Source organism: Dromiciops gliroides, chromosome 4 (assembly GCF_019393635.1).
Source record: "Dromiciops gliroides isolate mDroGli1 chromosome 4, mDroGli1.pri, whole genome shotgun sequence".
Taxonomy (NCBI): domain Eukaryota; kingdom Metazoa; phylum Chordata; class Mammalia; order Microbiotheria; family Microbiotheriidae; genus Dromiciops; species Dromiciops gliroides.
The window spans coordinates 286,434,014-286,453,726 of NC_057864.1; positions in this window are offsets into that span (position 1 = coordinate 286,434,014).

Below are 19,713 nucleotides of genomic sequence, written 5' to 3' on the forward strand. Positions count from 1 at the left end.
ATAACAATTCACATTTTACTTTGAGGCTTAGGATGTCACTGGTTTGACTTTATTTTCTTCTTCAGAGTTTGTGTTTTCACTTTACCTGTCACCATAGTAACTTCCTGTTGTCAGGTTCTTTTTTGTTTGTTTGTTTTTTGTTTTTTGTGGGGCAATGAGGGTTAAGTGACTTGCCCAGGGTCACACAGCTAGTAAGTGTCAAGTGTCTGAGGCTGGATTTGAACTCAGGACCTCCTGAATCCAGGGCCAGTGCTTTATCCACTGTGCCACCCAGCTGCCTGGTCAGGTTATTTTGGTTTTTGTTGTTTGCTCTTTTTTCCAAAGTGTTTCTTGACTTTGGATTTTTTTTAAGTTGACCTCTGCTCCTGAGATGTAGGAGGCATTGTTTAAGCTTCAGTATTTTTTTTTGTGCTGCTGTGTTTACAGGATCTTCTGGGGGTCTGTAGTTTTCAGCTCTTCCAAAATGGTGTGGTCTGAAGAGAGGTATGTATGATCATTGCTCTTCTGACCTTTGCTCTGTTTTGTGAGTAAATACACTGTTTTCTACCCATGAACTGGAACTAGGGTCCCTGCTTTAGTGTGCTAGTCTTTCTTTTCACACTGGGACTGTGAATAGAAACCACATATGGGCTATATAACAGTTCTACATCAAGTGCCAGAAAAGAATCCCTTTTTATCTTTTTTTCTGACCAGTTGTCAGACCCATTCTCAACTTTGGGCAAAAAGATCTAGAAGGCATCTCTGTTAATTGAGTCACTCACAAAGTCTATTACTGATATTATTGGACATTCCTGCACTATACTCCAATCTCACCCAATTGAAACAGATCTTTCCTGTTGACCTTATAAGTTGTCTTGGGCTAGAAAATTGTTTTATATTATACTTTTTTGGGGGTAATGTCTGGTACTCCAGAATTTTTGAAGTGCCATTTTGAAGTTACTTGAAGGTGAATTTGAAAGAACATAGGCAAGTCCCTGCCTTTACTCTGCCATCTTGGCTCTGCCTCAAAATATATATCTGTATCTATATCTATATCCATGTCTATGTCTATGTGTATGGCTACGGCTACGGCTACGGCTACGGCTACAGCTGTGTCTGTGTCTGTGTCTGTGTCTGTGTCTGTGTCTTGTCTATGTCTATGTCTATATCTATATCTATCTACCTCTCCCTCTCCCTCCCTCTCTATCTCTATCTCTATCTCTATCTCTATCTCTATCTCTATCTCTATCTCTATCTCTGTCTCTATCTCTATCTCTCTTTCTAGAGATAGAGATAGATATACACATATACATATATGTCATTCATTCATTTATCTGCTTATTTATTTATTTATTCATTCATTTTTTTTAAAGATTTTGTGTGTTTGTTTAGCAGGACAATGACGGTTAAGTGACTTGCCCAGGGTCACACAGCTAGTAAATGTCAATTGTCTGAGGCCAGATTTGAACTCAGGTCCTCCTGAATCCAGGGCCGGTGCTTTATCCACTGTGCCACCTAGCTGACCCCCCCACATTATATTTAGTATAACTAAACCCATACCATATAGACTACATGAAGTTTTACAACTTAGGAATAATTTTGCCCAATTATATGTAGTAACACTGGTAATCTAAGTAAAATGGATGAATATTTACAATAATATAAGATGCCCCTATTAACAGAAAAAGAATACTTGAATAACTCTGTCTTAGAAAAATAAATTGAAAAATATTTTAATTAGTTCCTGAAGAAAGACTGCCCAGGAACAAATGGACTTACAAGTGAATTATAACAAATATTTAAAGTAAAATTAATCCTAATACTATATGAACTATTTGAAAAAAATAAGTAAAGGAGTCTTATCAAATTTCTTTTACGACACAAACATGATTTTAATATTTAAACTAGTCAGAACAAAAATAAACAAATACAATTATAGACCAACTAACTCAATGCATATTAATGCTGTGGTGACCAATTTTTAATTGGGGAGTGTTAGCTAAGTGGCTTGTCGCAATATTGGGGCAAGGAAGGAGACCAGCAGCCTCCCTTGAAACAGAACAGGATTTATTTTAACAAGAACGAACTTAAAAAAAAAAAAAACACAAGCAGGATCAGTAGGATCAAGGGAATGGACATAAAATGGGGAAAGGGAAATTATACAACCTGAAAAAATAAAACCACCCAGGAATTAGCTGAGAATACACAGCAAACTCCTTTCACCTTCCATGTCCAGCTAGAATCTCCAATTCTCCTCCCCCAATCCCAGAAAAACCCCACACAGCCCCAGCCAATGGGATGGTTGCTCTGACAGTCACATGACTGCCCTCACTAGGCTTCAAATAATTATAATTTTGTCAGGCCCATGTAGGCATCAGCTAGTGGTGATGAAGTGAGGTGCCAGTGGAGCACTGTGCGGTTTGCGGAGCCCCAGGCCAGTGCCTGCTGAGGCATAAAAACCTCAAATAACAATTAATTCTTTACAATGCAAAAGTTTTAATAAAATACAAGCAAGGAAATTATAGCAATATATTACAAAGATAATATAATACGAACAGGTTAGTAGGGCTTGTTCAATATTAGAAAAACTATCAGCATAATCAGCCATAGAAAATCAATAACAGTAAAAAAATGATATAATTCTAACAATAGATGCAGAAAATGCTATTAACAAAATATGACACCCATTCCTACATAAAACAAACAAACAAACAAACAAAAAACATTAGGGGCAGCTAGGTAGCATAGTGGATAAAAGCACTGGCCCTGTATTCAGGAGGACCTGAGTTCAAATCAGGCCTCAGACACCTTACACTTACTAGCTGTGTGACCCTGGGAAAACCACTTAACCCTCATTGCCCTGCAAAAAACAAACAAATAAACAAATAAAAATAATTAGAAAGAATAGCAACCAGTGGAGTCTTTCTTAAAAAGGTATGCCACCTCTCTCTAAAACCAAGGGAAAGTATTAACTTAAAGCCTCCTTAATAATATCAGAAGTGAAGCAAAGATGCCCATTATCAACACTATTATTCATGTTTTACTATAAATACTAGATATAGTAAGGAGAAAACAAAAAGAAATTAAAGGAATAAACACAGGCAAAGAAGAAAAATATCATTAGTGTTTGCAGATGATATGATGGTATTCTTAGAGAACCCTAGAGAATCAACTAAAAAAATAGTTAAAATAATAAGCAACTTCAGCAGAGTTGTATAATATTAACTAAATGCACTTAAATCAACATCATTATACAGTATTAACAAAACTCAAAGGAAGAGATAGAGAAGTTCCCTTTAAAATAAATAAAACAATATCAAATGCTTGAGAATATACCTGCCAAGAAAGCCCAAGGATTATGTGAGCACAACTGCAAAACAATTTTCACACAAATAAAGACAAATCTAAATAATTTGCTCATGAGTAAGCTGATCCAATATAATACAAATATAATTCCAAAAAATTCATTTACCTATTCAATTGATACCAAGAATTATTTTTTAGAGCCAGAAAAAATAGAAACAAAATTCATTGGGAAGAACAAATGGTCAACCATATTAAGAGAAGCAATGAAAATAAATGTGATGGAAGGTAGCCTAGAAGTTCCAGATTTTACACTATATTACAAAGTGGTAATCATCAAAACAATCTTGTGGGGCAGCTAAGTGGCGCAGTGGATAGAGCACTGGCCTTGGAGTCAGGAGTACCTGAGTTCAAATCCCGCCTCAGACACTTAACACTTACTAGCTGTGTGACCTTGGGCAAGTCACTTAACCCCAATTGTCTCACTAAAAAACAAAAACAAAAACAAAAACAAAAAACAAAGAAAAACAATCTTGTACTGACCAAGAAATGGAGTAGTAAATCCATGAAATACATTAAGTACATAATACACAGAAGTAAATGATTATAGAAATTTAATATTTGATAAACCCATAGAGTTAAGCTTTTGGGGTATGAACTCACTACTTGACAAATATTGCTAGGAAAAGTGGATAAGAATTTGTCACAAAATAAGCATTGACTAATATCGCAAACATTTTACCAAGACAGCTTAAAAATGGATAAATTATTTATACTTAAAGGGTAATATCATAAGAAAATTAGGAGTGCATGGAAAAATTTTATAAGAAAACAGGAGAAAGAGAGGACTATAGGAAGTGAAATAGACAATTTTGATTAAAAAAACAACTAAAAAGGTTTTGTACAAACAATAATTAATGTAGAAAATTAGAAGAAAATCATGAATCTGGGGGTGGGGATTACAAAGGTTTCTCTGATAACGGCCTCATTTCTAAAAAGTAGGAAACTTAGTCAAATATATATAAAACAATAGCCATTCCCCAGTTCATAAATTTGCAAAGTATATGAACAGGAACTTTTTCAGAAGAAGAAATCAAATCTATTATTAGTCACACAAAAATGTTTTAAATGACTACTGATTGGATAAATGCAAATGAAAACAATTCTGGGATATTAGTTTACATTTATCAGATTGGCTGACATGACAGAACAGGAAAATTATAAATGTTAAGTGTAGTTGTAAACTAGTCTAAACATTCCATAAAATGATTTGGTAGTATACCCAAAGGTTTATAAAACTGCATACCCTTTGATGCAGCAATTCCACTCCTACATCTGTATCCCTAAAGAGGTCAAAGAAAAAGAAAAAGTATATATTTGTACAAAAATATTTATAGCAGATCATTTTGTGGTGTCAAGATTGAAAATCATGGGAATGCTCATCAATTGGGGAAGTGTTGAACAATTTGTGGCATATGTTGTGATGGAATACTATGGTGCTATAGGAAATAAGGAGCAGGGTGTTTTCATGAAAAGCTTAAAAACTCATATGAACTTATCCAAAGTGAAGGAATTAGAAACAAGAGAACACTGTATACAGATGGCCACAGTCATCATAGAGAAGCATGAGATTCCTGTGGCCCTGTATTGTGTGGCAATCAGTTAAGGCAGCTGTGCAGAGAGTATCTCAATGTTAAGAGTAAGGAAACAGGCAACACTAAGGCCAACTGCAGCAACCCAAGATCCCTAGAGACTGGGAAAGCAACCACAGCTTTGGAGAACTCCAGACCATATGCAACCTCACTATTGAGGCTCTTTTATAATGTTGGGTTGTAGCTTAATTCACAAAACACACTTACATATATCACCAAAAGGAAACAAAAACAGTAATAAAAAGATAATAGTAGACATAGAGCAAATTATCAAATTATTCAGTGTAGGAATTATCTTGTAGCTTGATGACATTACCAGTGAATAGGATAAATTCATGTGGGAAATCTATTAAGATGATACCTCAGAGGCAGAGATAGACTTTATTGGTAACATACCATTAGGAACATGAGTTACCCTGGCTACACAAATTTCCTGGACACTTTTGATTCCTTCATATGACCCCTCTCCCACTTGTGGTTTGTTAGTCTACTGAAGTGTGTATGGGAGTAAGCTTTCTTATGACTTTTTTTCTATACTAGTTAATTAAATGGATTTTGCTTTGAACTGAAATTCTTATGATTGGTGTATAAAAGAAACATAGCTATAGGAGCAGATTTTAAGAGCTTTTAATTGTATCTGCATCTATACTATGCTTTAAACCAAAGATAACTTTGAGGGGACCCACATATGTGATGACTTAGATGTCTAGATGGAATAGAAGAGAATATTTTTAAAAGGTTGCTATACAATGTTGTCATAACTAATAAGAATGAAGCACCATCATTTAAATCTCAATTCACATTTTAGTCATAGACTCTACTGATTTTCTTTTTTTTCTGAAAGCATTTGACAAATATGAAGCACTTGATTATCAAACATGTCATTAGCATTCTTAAATTATAGTAAAAGACACTTGGCAAAAATACCCCCAAATCTAAGTCATACTGGCATTTAAAACCTCAGTTAAAGTCCAAGTCAATTTGATACAATTATTTTGTCCTGACATTTCTAATAGTCAGTAGTCAATCTGAAACTCATGACACATTTGATTACTCTGAAAGTGCACATGAATAGCTCTTTCAAATTGTGTCAAGTCATTAAAACCTGTGCCTGTGTGGCATAAGAATATTGTTCTATTCGACTGTACATGAGGGATGAAAAAGCACCCTCTGAGAAAAAGAAATAAGTGCATTTTAATTAGGATGAATGAAAGAAGAACAGATTAAATACATTCTGGTATGCCCATTATAGAGGAACTATTGAGGCCTAAAAATAAAGTTTCAGTTAATTAAGTTAATTAAGTCAAACCTGAACAGTCCTAAGAGGTGTAGCAAGGACAGAAAAAGAAAAATGAGCTGGAATGACCTGATCTATCTATCAGTAAAAGGAGGTTTCAGTTATATGCACACAAGTCACTAGGGCTTTAATTTTTCTAATGGCAAATCACTCAGTTCCCAGGGTTAAAAAAGCCCCCAAATTTAATGAGGTGTCCCAGCATTATGAGTAATTACTTTCACTCTCATTAGTCTTAATACAGTTTAAGTTCTTTTGATTATAGAATAATGAAGACAATATTACATGCAAGAGGATAAATGCACATTTGATTTGGGGGAAAATGTTCTGTTCTTTGTCAGTGGGATTCCATCTACTTTGTACAGCCAACCCTCAATTGTGCAAGAACTAATTATTCAGTTTGTGTTTTATTCAAGCCCTTTTTTTCTTCCTCCTATTCCTACTCCTCCTCCTCCTTTTTAGTTATACGCCTTTGGGCCATTTCAGTGCTCATTAGCACCTTTGCCAAAGGGTAGTGAGAGGAAATAAAAAGAATTGAAACTCTCAAACAAATTCATTTTGTTACTTGTTAGCTCTGCTTTTTTTTTTTTTGAGCGAGAGAAAGAGAGAGAGAGAGAATAGTATTTTTTAAACTTTAAGAGAAAGATCAAAACTATAGGTTAAATATTAAGGTTTTTTAAATTACATATGATTTTATTTTCTTGTCCCATTTAATGCAGAAATGTGAAGACCCTGAGCTGCATGATGGGACACAGAATAGGAATATTAATAAGGCTGTTATATCATAGGTTTATTCAATAAATAGCTATTAAGTGTCTCCTATGTGCCAAACACTGTGCTAAAAACTAAGTAGGGTCAAAGAAATGCAAAAAAAAAAAAAAAAGAAAAATGCCTTCCTTCAAGGGACTCACAAAGACTTCAAAAAGAAGCAGCTTTAGAGATTATCTAATGTAACATCTCTCACTTTAAAGATAAGAGAAATGAGTTTCATGTCATAAAGTTAGTAAGTAGCAGAAATAGGGAGCCCAGTAATTCCAAATCTAATATTATTTATGCTTTTCTAGATATAGTAGTAGGCTTACACCAGTAGCGGATGACCATGGATCAGCACCTTGAAGAGCCACAGGCCAAAGTGTGGCTGTGCAGTCTGATAAGGGAGCCACAGCTCGGGCCTCTACAAGGACATCAGAAAACTACGCTCTCTGTTGCCCATCAGTTTTTCTTCCTCCCGAGCTTGAAGGCCCATCTCAGCTGAGCGCAAGCTGCTCCTGAGTGCTGAACTCCATTGGGCAAGGTCCTTGGTCATCTCCTCCCAGCTGCTGATGTCTATTCCCAGAGCCCTCAAGTCTCACTTGCGTATATCTCTGTAGCAAAGCTGGGGTCATCCAGCAGGTCTTTGGCCTGAGGCTAACTCGCCATAGAGTAGGTCTTAAGGAATGCACCAGTCTTGCATGCAGTGCAAATGACCGAACCAGCGCAACCGTCTTTGTTTCAGTAGGGTGTAGATGCTCAGAAGTTGCGCCTGTTGGAGCACTTATGTGTTGGTGATCCTGTCTGACCAAGATATGCCAAGGATGTGCCAAACGCACATGGATATAGGATCACATTATCCTATATTTAGGGGTAGAGAGTAACTGACAGTGCTACTGCTTCAATTTAAAAATGAGGAGATATTTGTGACAAAGATAATTTACTGAAAATTAATTGATTTCATTCAGTTTCTTTCACCAGGCCAGTGATTGACCTGAGGGTGACCAAATTTTGTCAATTCCAGCTTCTGATTACTTTGTAAATCTCCCAAAGAATCTTTTACTCTTAGCTTATGTAAAAGAATTTGACAGGTGAAGAAAAAGGTAATCAACCAAAGGCTGCCCTTTCCCCTGTTGTTTATTTATGTATTTACTCATCTATCTATCTATCTATCTATCTATCTATCTATCTATCTATCTATCTATCTATCTATCTATCTATCTATCTATCTATCTATCTATTTATCTATCTACCTATCTATCCATTCCATCATGTAGCCTTCAATAAATAAATTAGTTTTTGTTTGTTTTTGTCCTTTTATTTATTTATTTATTTACTCATCTGCTTGCCCACCAATTTATTTATTTATTTGTTTATTTGTTTCTGTTTGTTTTATTCAGTGCTCACTAATTTATTCATTCATGTTTGTTTATCTATCTATTTATTTGTTTATCCACCTATATATCTATCATTTATTTACTCATTTGTTTATTCATCTATCTTTTCATTTATTTTGATATTTGTTTGGTCATTCCTTTGGTTGTTTGTTTATTATTGTTTGTACCCTATATAAACTGTTTCGGTCCTATCTTTTGGGATATTCCTAGATTGCTGTGGCATTATTATTAGTTATAAGTCATCTGGCCCATTAAAGACTTTAATTTTGTTATATTGACTGTTGTATTAATTTCCACATTGACAGCTGAAATGTAATAAATGCATTTTGATGCTACATAAATGATAGATGTACTATTAAAGTTGGGATTTGGGGTAAAATGCAAAGTTTTTGTTGTTTTGTTGTTTAGACAGTAATGTTCCTAGGTTCAGGAATAAGTATCTTCAAATGAGTGGCAAAAAAAACCAATTGACTTTTCATACTGGAGGGAAAGAGATGAACTTGGGTGCCACATGGCAACTCTTGAGACCAAGGTAGTAGAGATATGCCAGAGCATCCTCAAATGCAAGGAGTATTGTAAGGTTTGTGTATGTGTCTGTTGGGGGAACTGTTGTGGAAAGAAAATGCTTAAGGTATAGTGAGTAAAGTCTGATCAAGTTCAATGTATGAGAAGCAGATAATTTCCCAAATATCCCTCCAAAAGAACTATGATGTCTTTTGGGGATATTAGCACATTCAGATATATTCAATCCTTGGTATTCATTATTTCATGTTTGTGGACATGAGAAGAACATGAAAGATCTGATGTTGGATATATGTTTTATTTAATATTAATGTTTCCAAATTTATTTTTTTATACAAATACCATTTCCCTAATATTTTTCTAGGAAATTTGAGCAGTGATTCACTAAAAGAGTTAATTTCCTTCAATTACTTAGTAACAATCTTGTGAGAGAAATTATTTCTCTTTTGTATTAATAATAAATTATTGAACTAAGAACAAGGTTTTTCCCCCTTTATACTTTTTCATTCAGAAATTAGCCTCTGTAGGTTATTCAGGAAGCTTTGAGAAGGAAAACTGAAAGGTAAAGGAATTTTAGCTTAAGTGAATTAATGGACTTTGGCCCATTGTGTTTTCGGTTTTGAAAAGTGTGGATGCTTCCTTTTGTAAGATGTAGTTATATGAAGATATCATAAGATAAGTGAGATGCAGACCCTCATTAAAATAGACCCAACTTTCACTATAATATTCATTTTCTCATTAATTTTTGAATAATCAGAGTTGATTTCCACCTTCAGGAACATTCTCTTTCACAACTATATAAGTATTCAGTTGGTTCTATGAGGAGTCTTTGGCATTTGAGAGTTTCACTGACCCCTTTTATTAAGTGTTGATAGCATGATTAATAAAATGATTAATTAACCAGAAATTATGTCTAGAACTTTTTATGCATCACACTTGGAAAATAAGAGAAGGGGGTATTTATCTGGTATATATATATATGTGTGTGTGTGTGTGTGTGTGTGTATATGTATGTGTAAATATATATGTATATATGTATGTATAAACACAAACACATGTTCACATGCATTCACACACATTTCTTTTTTCTTTTCTTTTCTTTTTTTTTTTTTTTGCAGGCAAAGGGGGTTAAGTGACTTGCCCAGGGTCACACAGCTATTAAGTGTCAAGTGTCTGAGGTCGGATTTGAACTCAGGTACTCCTGAATCCAGGGCCAGTGCTTTAACCACTGCACCATCTAGCTGCCCCCACACACTTATTTCTTGTAAGTTGACTTCACATGCTTCCAGTTCTTAGGTAGTTAGAAAATCCTAGTGGACTGTCTATTCTCTGAAAAACCATCGTATATGAGGGAGGAAAAGTACATTCCCAGGTTTAGTACAGAATGATTTTTAATCATGGCCACTTTGGAAGACCATCTCTAAAGTGAGAGGTGTGAGTGAGACTTTCCCCATCGCTTAGATATTAGTGATATAACAATAGTATTAATCAGTTTATGGATTACAAACTATTATTTAAAATATTTAGATATTCATTAGTAGCTTAAGCAAATGATAATAAAGTAAGATAGATATTGAATGAAGCAAATACAAATACTATATTGTCAACTTGTGTACTCTACAAATTACCTAGAATCTAACTATCCAACTTCTACTTGTGATTATGTATAGCTACCAATCAGCTTAAAGGTCAGATACCGAAAATAGTAACTTCTGAGCTATAAGGGGTCAGTCAGAGCCAGTGAGAAGATGGAAAGCCATGCTTAACCAATATGGTGGAAATTCTTGATAACAGAAAACAACTCAGAGAAATACAGGCAAGAGAGACTTCATCTGAGATGACAAAGATGCATTCCAATAGATGGCTTCCTATGTTATGAGCCTGTTAATAAGTAACAGGGCTATTTTAAGTATGGTATATAAAATTTTAAGTGACTATGCTGGTATCTGAGGAAAGTTTTTTTTCTTCCTATTTTATATTTATTTTATTTGTACCACTTGTATTGTGTTCAAAAATGGAAGGTATCATTGTGTATAAATATCCATGGATCCTGAGGCTCAAGGTCTTTGGCTCCTAGAACTGAGAGTGAATTTATTGTGAGATAGGATCTAACACTGTGACTTAGAAATTTTCAGAACAGAGAAGAAATGTCATTTAAATTAAAGAAAAGGATACAAATGAAAAGAAAAAACAACAACAACACAACTATTTCTTGAATGAGAAATAATCAACAGGAATAGTGGAATAAATTTGAAGGTTAAAAAAAAGTCTAGTTAGTAAATTTTACTCAATTTAATCATGTGATATCTAACTATGGTATAATTCACTTGTATAATTTCTTTTTGACTGCATTTTCTTGAACTACAACATTTCATAATATGCATGCTTTTGGGGGCAGCTAGGTGGCACAGTTGATAGAGCAGGAGCCCTGGATTCAGGAGGACCTGAGTTCAAATATGGCCTCAGAAACTTCATACCTACTAGTTGTGTGACCCTGAGTGAGTCACTTTAACCCTCATTGCCCCACCCCAAAGAGTTCAATAATATGCCTCCTTTTGTTGAGTAGTTTAATTATGTACTATCATTGTCATCATCTCCCATTTGATTTTCCCATCATTTATCTCCTCCCTATCCATTTTCATCCCGATAATTCAATTCTAAACTATTAGAATGGATAACGTTGGTCAAAAGAAGGTCTATGTAACTTGAAGGAAGTCTCTTTCCATATTTTCAGCATATTTTTTCCTGTACTACTCCTTCCTTTCAGTGTTACTTTCCTCCTACTTCCTACTTAAAATCTTATTATGCTCACTCAATAAGATTTTTTATAATGGGGGGGGGCAGCACCTAGCTAATATCCATTACAGGGAAATGTTGGAGTTAATATAAATTGAATGCAAAACTCACCATATATAATTAATAATAGTATAATCCTGGGAAAGTCACTTGCCCTCCATTTCCTAAGGTAGGTAATCCCTGATGGGATTAATTGTAATAATTTTAAAAAATAAAAAAATAATGTAATAAAAAAAATAAAAAAATATATATTATAGGATACACATTAATAAAAACCATAAACTAGATAAAATGACATCTTCCTTTAAGCAATTTGTATATAAGCTGGGATAAAAAATGTTTTTAAGAAAGGTTGATGACATTATTAGATTTGAGTGAAAAATAGATTTCTTTCCTATTCAAGTTTCAGGTTTTACCCAAGTTTCTTAGAAAAGTAGAAAAAAGACCTGACAGATGACACAACAGAAATTTCTTGCTAGCTTCTAACCAGACAACTGAAGAAACTTTGGATTATAGGAAAACTTTCACCCACCAAGAAGAGCATGAAAAAGGGACAGGCATAAGAATGAAGGTAGAAAGGCAAGGCACATTTCTATAAGAGGACTTTTTCTCTTCTTTCCACCCAAATCAATGGCAAATATCCTCTAGTTCTAATAAAAATAAACCATGCTCCACTTGTCAGTCTGCCAATGTTGACAGAATATATGCTACTTCAATAGTGAAAAATATGTATTGATGGCCATTATTTAATAAAAACATGTTACTTGATTTTTTAAAAATTGCATACAGAAATAAAAATCCTAGAGGAATATTATGAAGAATTCACAAGAAAATAAAGTAATTAACCCTGAATGGAGAAAGGATCATAACATCATATATTTGGACTTCAAAGGTCCCTTAAAAATGATATATTCCTAACTTCTTATTTTAGATTTAAGGAAACAGACATCAAAGGTGACAAATTAAATGGCCCAAGGTTGCAAAACCAATTAACAACTATTTATTAAAATACCAATTAGATAGCAGGCACTAGAGTAGGCATTGTGTATAAAAATATAATGAATGCAATAGTTCCTATTTCAAAGGGATTATTTTTGATTGAGAAAATAGTATGAATATATGTATGTACACATATATCAATACATATGTTTATGTGCTTGCATTTATTCTATTACATACATACCTGTATAAGATGCATATTAAGTAAATAAATGGAAATACATGGAAACGATTTAAGGACAAGAGAATTTGAGGGTGTCAAATGTAACCAAATGACCAAAGTACCACAGAAGCTCTACAACTGCTAATAGCTATAAAACAAATTAAAAAAAAAAACAGAGTTCACACAGGTTTTCAAAACCAATTAACTCTAAAAATAAAATAAAATAAAACAACAAAAAATTATCAAAGATCTATCAATAGTTATAAGCAAAAAGCTTTTTTTATTCCATTGGAGGAAGGAGACTAGACACATATATATGGCCCTCAGTCCTGACCCCCTCCCCCAAGTAGGAGACTTGGATTAGTATGTGTAAATATCAATACTTTTATTAATGGCTTTACAGTGAGCTGTAGTCTTGCTGTATACACTAGGGGTAATAGAAATAATGGGACTATTTTGATTCATAGCAGGACTTCATGTTCATCAGAACACAGGTACACCAGGTGCTTGTCCAAGCTCAGGGACCACCTAATGATGGTGTGAAACAATTCTGGGATTTTGCTATGGCTGAAATCATCCAGAGGGTGAAAACAAATGATTATTTTTATGCCAAGCTTAGAGCACAGATTATTTTTGTGGTCTTAGCTCTGGAAAAGAGTATCTCCTATTAGTAAAAAGAAAGGAGATATCTTGACATGGGGATCCTGAGAAGAGGAAGGGTAGGTACAATTGTCTGAGAGGATATGAAAAAAGGCTTCATGGTGACTATTTGTTATTAATCCTTCATTTTTGAAGAGGATCAGTGACTTTCATTTATTTTTTAATTTTTTTTGGAGGGCACTGAGGGGTTAAGTGACTTGCCCAGGGTCACACAGCTAGTACATGTCAAGTGTCTGAGGCCAGATTTGAACTCAGGTCCTTCTGAATCTGGGGCCAACACTTTATCCACTGTGCCACCTAGCTGCCCCTATGAGTTTCATTTTAAAGGAAATGAGGGACTACAAGGTGGAGGTAAAGACAGAGTTTATTCCAAATATATGGATCAGCAGCACAAAGGCATCAAGCTAAGACTTAGAGTATAGTATGTGAGAAACAGAGTAAAGGCCAATTTGACAGAATCATAGAAAACAAGAGTAGAGATATTTTCCCATAATGCTGGCAAGATAGGATAAGAGTACACTTCGTGATTCTTTGAAAGCTAAACAAAATTATGTACATATCATGCTAGAGATGATAGGAAGCCCCAAGAGTTAATTGTGTAGGGTAGTTATGTAATCAAAACTATGAATAAGGAAAATACTTTGGCAGCACAAATTAGATTGAACTGGAGTATTGAAATCCTTAAGAATAGGAAACAAATTAAAAGTTTGAGATAATATTTTAGGAATTAGGTTATATGGCCTGAAATATAGTAATAGTTATCTAGAGAGAGAGAGAAAGTAAAATGTGAGATATGTTATAAAAGTAGAAATTCAAGATTTGGGAATTGATTGGATATAAAGGGTAAGGGAAAGTGAGAAGTCATTTAACATGCCAAGACTACAAATGTGAAAGACTGGAAGAATGGTGGTAACTTTAAAATAAATGATGAAGTTTGGAAATCATGGAGCAGAGTGTGGATTAAAAAGGCATAATGAGCTAAATTTCAGGCAAGTTTACATGTCTCTAGAATGTCCAGTTGGAAAACTTCAATAGACAATTGTTGATTTGGAATTGAAGCTTAGGCAGGAGACTGTAACTGGATATTTAGAGAGAATCATGTAGATAAACATGTAGCATTTGGTGGGGAGAGAGGCAGAGAGAGACAGAGAGATATAGACAAGATAGAGATAACAGAGAGACAGAGAAACAGACAGAAACATAAAGAGACAAAGACATAGGTAGAGATACACAGACACAGAGTTAGAGAGACATAGACACAAAAGAGAAACAGACAGACAGAGACTGAGAAACCAGACACACACACACACACACACACACACACACACACACACACACAGAGGCAGAGACAGACAGAGACAGAGACAGTCAAAGACAAAAGAGAAGGGAGGGGAAAAGAACAGAACAGAACAGAACAGAAAAATCTAATATCCCATGAGGAGAAATTCCCACATCTTCCTGGAGAGGAAATTTGGAAATGATTTGTTCAGGTGCAACTCTTCTACCCTTCTATTGTTTCCCAAAGTAATTTATTTATTCACATAGGCCACTTTTTAATAGAGCCTGGTACCATTTATATACCCTCTTGAAGCTGGAAGCAAATATGAATAGATTAATTGTATAAGTGTATCTTTTCTCATATTCTCTCACCAACTCCAGCCACAAAATACACAAGTAATATAAAGTAATCATTCTTTCTACCAATTTTTAAGTCCTATGGAATTGGACCAGACTTTAACTCAGGATCACAGAAGAAGATGCAGAATAAATAGAAAAAGAAAAAAAAAAGCAAGACTATTGAATCTAAGGAAATGGGGAAAGGAAGGGCATTAGCATTTGAGGAAATCAATAAATTTTCATTTAAAAGTAGGGTTTAAGTTGTGTCTTGAAGGAAGATAGGATTTATTTGAAGCACAAAAGGGGAGAAAGTACATTTTAGATATAGATGAAAATGAGTTCATAGCATATAGATGGGAGCTGGAGTTGCATGTCTGACAAACAGAGGGAATATCATTTTCATTGGATCATAGTGTATTATGGGGTAATTTTTAATGAAGCAGGAAAAAAAAACAGGTTGATCTGAAGTACTACCTGACATCTATCAGATTGGCTAATATGACAAAAAAGAAAAATAATAAATGTTGGAGAAGCTGTGGAAAAATTGAAACACTAATGCATTGTTGTTGGAGCTGTGAACTGATCCAACCATTCTGGAAAGTATTTTGGAATTATCCCCAAAGAGGTATAAAGCCGTGCATATCCATTGACCCAGCAATACCACTATTGTGTCTTTTTCCAAAGAAATCATAAAAAAAAGGGGGGAAAGGATCCACAAGTACAAAAATACTGCTCTTTTTGTGGTGGCAAGGAATTGGAAATTGAGGGGCTGCCCATTAGTTGGGGAATGGCTGAAAAAGTTGTGGTATATGAATGTAATGGAATTCTATTGTGCTGTAAGAAATGATTAGCAGGCAGATTTCAGAGAAACCTGGAAGGACTTGCAGGAACTGATGTTGAGTGAGTCGAGCACAACCAGGAGAACATTGTACACAGTATCAACAACATTGTGTGATGATCAACTATGATAGACTTGACTCTTCTCAGCAATACAATGATCCAAGATAGTTCCAAAGTATGATGGAAAATGTTCTCCAAATGCATAAAAATAAAGAACTGTTGAATCTGGATGCAGATCGAGCCATAGTATTTCTATTGTTTTTGTTGTTGTTGGGTTTTTTTGAGTTTTTTTTTCCTTTTTGCTCTGATTCTTCTCTTATAACATGACTAATGCAGAAATATGTTTAATGTGATTGTACACATATAACATATATCAGATTACTTGCTGTCTCAGGAAGGGGGTAGGAAGATGAGAGAGGAAGAAAAAATGAAACTAGAAATCTTATAAAAACAAATGTTGAAAATTATCTCTAAATGTAACTGGAAAATAATAAAATATTTATATGGAAAAAACAGGTTGATATCAAGTTGTGAAATACTTTAAACACTGAACATCAGGGTTTGGTTTATCCTAGAAGAAACAGGAAGGCAATATAATTAAGTTTTAGGGAGGAAAAACATGACCAGGTTTGGAGCTTAAGGAGTGTTATTTTGGTAGATGTGTTTGGGATAGACTAGATGATAGAAGTGTTTGGGATATAAAGGAAAAGGTGAAAGAATGGAAACAGCTAGCATTCTAATCAGGGTGGTACAACATGTATGTGTATAAGTATATAGATATATAAAATATGTACAAAATTATATATTAGCATATTTCTCAAGATAAAATGGTGGTCTCTTCTATCTACTCTGAAATAAAAAAATCTAATCTTTAGATCTGTTTTTTATGTAAAATCTTTATTCTTTCATATGATTATCTCAAATAAATTATGAAAAAGGTTTTGAAAAATATAGCACACATAAGCACTATCTACCTAAAGCCACTAGAAAACATTATCTGTCATGGAGATAAGCTAGAAACCTTCCCCATATAATCAGGGTAAAGCAAGAATGCCCATTATTAGAACTACTATTTAATATTCTACTAGGAATGTTAGAAATTACAATAGGAGAGGAAAGAAAAATTAAAGGAATTTTAATAGGAAATAAAATTATCACTCTTGGCAGATTATACAATGGTATACTTAGAAGACCCTAGAATATCACCAAAATTGTTAACAACTTTATCAAAATTTCATGATATAAGATAAACCCACATAAATTATCAGTATTGTGTTATATGACTAACAAAGCACAGATGTAAGAAATAGAAAGATAAATTCCATTTAAATAATTAAACAACATAAGACACATGGGTATTTTATATGCTGAGACAAACCCAGGTGCTGAATGAACACAATTACAAAATGATAGGGAAAATATTGATTATTCATGGGAAGGTCAAGCCAATATAATAAAAATGACAATTGTGGCCAAACTAGTTTACTTTTTCAGTTTCATACAAATCAAACTACCAAAAAAATTGATATAACTAGAAAAAATAATAACAAAATTCGTCTGAAAGAATAAAAGATCCAAAATATGAAGGGGGTTAGTGAAAAAAAATATATAAAGGAAGGTGGCCTAGCAATAGCAGATCTCAGATTGTATTATAAAGCAGTAATAATAAAATTATCTGACACTGAATAAGGGATCAATAAGGTACACAAAGCATGGTAGTCAATAAGAATAGTAAAGCAGTTTGATAAACCCAAAGACCTCAGCGTTTGGGATTAAAACCCACTGTTTGACCAAAGCAGCTGGGAAAAACTGGAAAACAATAAAAAACAAGCCAGGTATAGAATAACATGCCACACTGCACACCAAGGTAAGATCAAAATGTGTGCATGATTTAGACATAAAGGATGACACCTTAAGCAAATCAGAAAAATAAGGAATAGTCTGCCCTCCAGATCTATGGGGAAGAAACAATTAATGAACAAACTAAAGATACAGAGCATTACAAAATGTAAAATAAATAATTTTGATTACATTAAAATAAAAAAGAAAAACTTTTGCATGAACATAATCAATGCAACCAATGTTAGAAGGAAAGCAGAAAGCTGTAAAAGAAATCTTTACAGCAAACATCTCTGACAAAAGTCCTCATTTCTTAAATAAAAAGAGAAATGAATCAAATTTGTAGGAATATGAGTTATTCCTCAATTAATATATGGTCAAAGGTTATAAACAGGCAGTTTTCAGTTGAAGAAATCGAATATCTTCTACATAGGCATCTATATATCAAGAAGCACTCTAAATCACTATTTTTTCTGAGCCAATTGGAGTTAAGTGACTTGCCCAATCTCACACAGGTAGTAAGTCTCAAGTGTCCGGATTTGAAATCAGGTCCTCCTGAATGCAGGGCCAGTGTTTTATCCATTGCACCACCTACCTGCCCCCTCTAAATCACATTTAATTAGATCCAAATTGAAATAATTCTGAGTTACCACCTCACACCTATCAGATTGGCTACTATGACAAAAAAAAAAAAGAAAATTGTAAATGTTGGAATGGGTGTAGAAGAATGGAATGCTAAAGTATTCTCAAAGGTCCACTAAATTGTGCCTTTGATCCAGAAATGCCACTACTATGTCTGTATCCCAAAGAGATTAATACAAAGGGGAAAGGATCTACATGTGCAAAAGTATATATAGCAGCCCTTTTCATGGTGGCAAAACATTGAAAAATTGGGGGGATAACCATCGATTGGGAAATGGCTGAACAAGTTGTGGTATATGAATGTAATGGAATACTTCTGGGCAATAATAAATGTTCCAGAGTTGCAGATGAGAAGTGCAGGGGTATCAATTAATGTACCAGAGACAAATTTTAATCACAGGATCCTTTTAGACTATTCATTAGCCACTGCTAAGGGCCGTTCATTTTGTAGGGTGTGTAGTTGTAATTGTAACTACTTAACTAAGGTTTGCAATTGTCCCCTCATTACAGCAGAGGAAGACTGAGGGAGAATTTCTTGAACTATGGTTTCATTATAAGGTAAAGGGGAGACACACATTTTTTCCATGAAAAACAGAATCACAAAAAAATATGGCATTTTTTTTCCAAAATATAGTATGGTAACCTCTAAGGCTTCAAGTTTGTGTGTGTTTTCTAAAAATTTTAATAAATAAAATAATTTTATTATTTTTCAGTTACATATAAGGATAGTTTTCAAGATTTGTTTTCCTAGGATTTTTAGTTCCAAATTTTTTCCCACCCTCCCTTCCCTCCCTCCTCCCCAAAACAGAAAGCAGTTTGATATTGGTGTTTATACACACACACACACACACACACACACACACACACACAATCAATCACATTAAACATATTTCTGCATTAGTCATCTTGTGAAAGAAGAATCAGAGCACAAGGGAAAAACCTGAAAAAAGAAGGAAAGAAGCAGCACAAAAGTAGAAACAGTAAAGTTCAGTCTGCATTCATAATCCACAGTTATGTTTTCTGGATATTGAGAACATTTTCTATCAAGAGTTCTTTGAAACTGTTTTGGATTTCTGCACTTTGAGAAGAATCAAGTCTATCACAATTGTTTATCACACAACATTGCTATTACTGTGTACATTGTTCTCCTGGTTCTACTTCTTTCATTCCTTCCAGGTTTCTCTGAACTTCTTCTGCTTATCATTTCTTACAGCACAATAGTATTTAATTACATTCATATACCACATCTTGTTTAGCTAT